This window comes from Nematolebias whitei, chromosome 21 (genome assembly GCF_014905685.2).
Source record: "Nematolebias whitei isolate Nwh7 chromosome 21, NemWhi1, whole genome shotgun sequence".
Taxonomy (NCBI): Eukaryota; Metazoa; Chordata; class Actinopteri; order Cyprinodontiformes; family Rivulidae; genus Nematolebias; species Nematolebias whitei.
The window spans coordinates 32847289-32852661 of NC_056518.1; positions in this window are offsets into that span (position 1 = coordinate 32847289).

The window sequence follows — 5373 nt, forward strand, 5'->3', positions numbered from 1 at the left end:
CTGGGCAAAATGACAACAGGGAACAGGTGTGAGTGGGAAGAGCAGAGCTGAGGAGCAGAGGCGGATTTATCTGACTCACCACTCTGTAGGCGTTTCTGAGTAAAACTCTCCCAGTTTGATGGATCGGATACATTTCCTTGTTTCTGTGGTCACTAATGTGATGTGGTTGACAAAAATAAAAAAACAAAGTGTTAATCAAACACTATAAATACCACGGTTATTTACAAACAGAGCAATTTGTCTCATATTAGTTTGCACACAATATGTTTAACGGTCTCTATTCATGGGTTTCTTTCCTACAGCCTCCAACACCACCCACATTAAACCATATTTCATATTTATGGACCCATTTCAAATGTATAACTTTTTTTAATGTTTAATTTTTTTAATTGGGGGAAGTGGTGCAGAGGCTAGAGAAGATGAGTCTGTGATCGGAAAGTCGCAGGTTCAACTCCCGGTACCGTCAACATCAAAATGTGGGTGGGATTGGTGAAGCACCATCACCTGCCTCCACCCTGGGCCCCTGAGCAAGACCCTTAACCCCCACCATCTGCTCCCAAACAGGTCTCTCTTGAAAATGAGTTCTATAACTCAATGAGACTACCTGTATAAATAAAGGTAAATAAATAAATAAAAAGTGGGGATTAAAAACATGATCAAAAATAACACCAAGGTTTTTTTTACATTAGAGCTTGAGGACAAATCAGTGCCGTCCAGAGGAAGAGAAAGGCTGTAAAGTTTATTTCTAAGATGCTCAGGACCTCAGTCTTATCTGAGTTTAAAAGCAGAATATTTAGGGTCATCCAGGATTTTATGTCTTTAAGACATGTTTATAGTCTAAGTAACTGATTGGATTCATTGGGTTTCATGAACAAAAATAACTGAATATCATAAAAATAATAATTAATTTTTTTGTCATGTTCCAACCTTCTCCTTTGTGTTACAGACTCTTGTGTAACTTTTCTGGTAAAAAGTGTCTGCTTGATTGATGTGTTCTCTTTTCAGTTCTGATTGGCTGGTGGGACATTAAGCAGAATAAGCTCCGCCTACCAGACGAGATGGTCAGAGAAGAAGAGGCCGGAGGCGCTGGTCTGATGCCTGAAGGTTGTTGGTTCCACTCCATCTCTGAGCTCGCTCCCACTCCTTTCCTCATTACAGACGCCAGAGTTGCACATGGTCAGTGACTGTCAGCTGCGTCTGGGAGGTACCAGCAGTCGTTTTCTGGATTTTGGTTGTTAGTTTCCTGGTTTACAGGGTGAGTGGAGCGGCCAGAATCTGATGGTCAACGGCTTGTTACTGGGACTCCCAAATCCCTTTTTCATTCATTTGATCGTGTTTATTAAAATCATCTGGTTGTTGCACAGACATACAGACCATAACAACCCGAGGTCATGAGGTCTGGATCAGGACTGACAGAACAAGATCCTGGATTCAAGCAGCCAACGTGGACTTCCTTTGTAGGTTGGTTGGGCTCAGCCTTAAAGATGAGGTGAGGAGGAGCATCATCATCCAGAGGGAGCTCTGCTCCTCTGCACTAAAAGGAGTCGGATGAGGTGGTTCATCTTCTGATGCCTCCCTTTAGACCACGTGTCGAACTCAAGGCCCGGGGGCCACATGTGGTCCTCGGTGACATCTTATCTGGCCCCCAATGTGTTATTTTAAATGTAAAATACTTTTATCACTTAATTTTTTTCAGTAATCTTTGATTATGATGTCAAAAGTGCAACAGAGAACGTCAAATGAGACCAAACTCTTGTTGAGGAACCTGCAACCAAGAAAAGATGTTTGGGATCTGACTTGAGTTCATGTAGATTCTGAAACCGGCCCTTAGTTTGGAAAAGGTTTTAATTTTGGACCCTTTTATGAGTGAGTTTGACACTTCTGCTTTAGAGGTTTTCCAGGTCCCCATGGGAAGACGCCCCGGGGCAGACCCAGAACTCCCTGGAGAGATTGTGTATCTTCTCTGACCTGGGAACATCTCGGGGTCCCCCTGGAGGAGCTGGAGAGCGTCTCTGGGGAGAGGGAGGTCTGGGTTTCTCTCCCACACCTGTTGCCTCCACGACCTGATAAGAGGCAGATGATGGAGATGGACGTGTGCAGTTTTTCCTGTCTTCGTGAGTTTGCAGTAAACACCTTTAACTGTCACCGCTCTCCTTTGAATGTGCACAACTCAACGTATAGACTGATGTTGCAGGAGTTATGGTCCGCAGAACTCCTTCGGAACATTTAGTGCTCTTTCAAACTCTGCATTTAAAACTAAACCAAAGAAACGCGACACGCAGCTCCAACCACGAAGCCTCCTGTCGTCGCTCTTGATGGTAAACGTACCATGAAAAAGTGACGCAACACACTGAGCATCGGCCGAGAGTTGCACAATCACAGCATCTCCCTGAATGGGCAACAACAATCCTGTAGGTGCAAAACTGCTCATAATGAAACCAACACAGACAGTTCCTTTTACCGTTTGGTCTGAAAACGCCTTTTTTAGTTCCTGTTGGAACCGACCCAGGCCGTGCAGAGTTATAGATTACTCTGCTGGAAATGACAAAAACAACAACAACAAAAACAAGATTTCCATGTAAACAGTTGTGGAATACAAAAGGTGACGCTGCAGACGTCCATCCCACGATGAGTTCTCTAAGTTTCTCCGGTGGTTCATGAGAGTTTTGGGTAAACTCACGAACACACTCTGCACGAATCCTTGGAGTGGGGGCAGATTTTGGACCATGTGGCGTTCTGTACGCTCGCACGACAAACCCGGTCCTCGCCGTGAAAACAAAAGCAGTAGTAGAGAGAGGAAGAGGAAAGCAGAAAACAAAACTGGACAAACTGACAAAGTAGTTCTGTAAAAATGAGACCGCCTGAAGTTCCTCGATTACCAAATGACACAACCATTACTCAACGTGCACGGATCGTTACAGCTGGGCAACGCTTCAAAGTATTTACGAGAATGAACTGAGTTACTGATCCAGTTGGACAAAAAGAACAAATGTGGAGATTAAATGTGGGATTTGATGAGCAGCAGATTATTGAGACATTCTGATAAAAATGAACTCACCAGCTTGTGATGTCAGCAGGAGATCAGCACTGAGGAGACTGACAGACTTCTTCTGGTTGCACCATGGTCCTGAGTGCAGGGTCAGCCTCCAGAGGGCCGGACTGGACTGTCCACACAACGTGGTCCACTTAAAGGGACAATTCACTCAAACCTCACCCACAAGGAAGTCTCTGGGATCCAACAACGTTCAGTCAGGTCCTCTGGACGGTTTCTTTGTGTTGGAACGTTTCATCCAAAGGACTTCATCAGTCCAAGGAGCCACAACAAACTCAGTCTTATAAATATCACTATTGGGCTATTAGCATATAGCTATACACTAACACTACTGAGCATGAATCAGGATGTTTGATCCACTCTGGCCATGGCTGCCTCAAACGAGTCTGCGGGGGAGAGGGCGGACTCCAGAAACCATCTGAGCTCCATCAAACTGGTGAAGGTGCTATTTACAAGACTGAGTTTGTTGTGGCTCCTCGCACTGATGAAGTCCTTTGGATGAAAGACGAAACGTTCCAACACAAGGAAACCGTCCAGAGGACTCGACTGAACTTTGTTGAATTTTTCTCCCTGGATTACTGAGCACGAGTCAGGACAAGTTTTTAACAACAAAGACCAGCAAAACAGAAAATAATAAAACTAGCAGAACAATAGCTAAATTTAAAATGAGCAAAACAGCAAAAAAAGGTGATAGACAGCTAAACGCAGCAAAACCCAAGCTAAAAATGAAGCCACAGTGCTGAAGTCGATTTCAAGAACCATAGTTTTAAAAGAGTCACATAAGCTTTAATGTGTTTCTAACTAAATAAATGTAAACAACATTAAATAATTCAACAAAAGCCAAAACGCATTGGCTGTGATTATCTGAACGTTTCGGTAACAAGTTGAAGTTCAACCCACAAATATACAGATTAATTTTTTTTTTAATTAGATTGAACTCCATTTGGTCCAGTGGCTCGAGATATTTTGCTAACAGAATTGAAGTTGTGCAAAACGTTACACTCAAAGTATGTTAGTTTCAACGCTCAGCTGCCACCAGGTTACATTTTAGCTCAACATCTGTAAAATTAGCTGAGTTTATAACAGATGTTTTCTAAGGTCAGTTGGCTGTGGCAGCCATTTTGTTTCCTGTTGACCTGGTTGTGGATGTAAAATCAAATTAATTTGAGTTTCATTAATTCTCTTCAGTGATATTTTAACTTTACAAACAGTAAAAAAAGTTGTATAGTATCTACATCAGCCGACCTTCAGAAATGACATGTAACGTTCATTAATTTATATTTAGACTAATGTATAGTAAAAAAGTAATAAAATATTAATATTTAGCTGTTTCATGTGTGGTCCACAAACTATAACAGCCACAACTGTCCAACAAAGTTCATATTTTTTCCAAAGTAAAATGATCACACACCTCACAATAAAAGTCTAAATGCTGCCCCCTGCAGGCCACACCAAAAACTGATGCAACACTTGGAAATGAGTGAAGATTTTATTTATTAAAAAGTGACAGAAGCAGCATCAGTTGCACAAAATGTGGAACAGCAGCAGATTTTCACGAGGTCGGTTACTTTGTTTCCTGTGTGACGTGCGAGAATCCGCATGACGTTTGGAGATTTAATTTGTCAGGAATGCATCAGCCGACAGTTTCTGCCTCTGCAGCTTTGGGTTGGACAACGAGCTGCGGTTCTGCTGCTCAGCGGTCTGACGGCGGTTCACGGGACCTGAACCACATCGTGTAAGAAAGTACCATCCATTGCTCTTCATCAGAACTGCAACCACTCACGCCCTGTTAGGATGACTCTCAGCTACTACCAGCCCAATCTGAGCTCATTAGCTGTAAATCTGACATTGTAGCCTTCTGTGTTGGTTATGGTTGATTAGCTGTGGAGGCCATCTTGGATTGGACATGTTAGAGTTGTGCTTCTTCATCCAATACTTTCTGAAAGGTTCGTTAAGACCCGTCAGGTGGTTCACAAGATATTTTGCTAACAGAGAAACACACAGGCAACAATAGAACAAACCTCCGGTGTTTGGCAGCAGCTGACAGAGGCGTCCAAATTAAACAGGAAAAAGACTCAGACGTCTGTCTTCTAGTCCCTGAGAGTCCTGCACCACCAGGAAGACGGATCCAACGTAAACTAAACATGTTGGACGACCGGAACAACCCAGGACTTCAAGACGCAACGTACGGAGCGGCACGTCGCTCCGGAAGATAAGACATGATAACAAAAAGAATCAGACAGGACAAGGACAGAGACGGCTGCAGAGAGGACACGGACAGAGACGGCTGCAGACAGGACAAGGACAGAGACGGCTGCAGA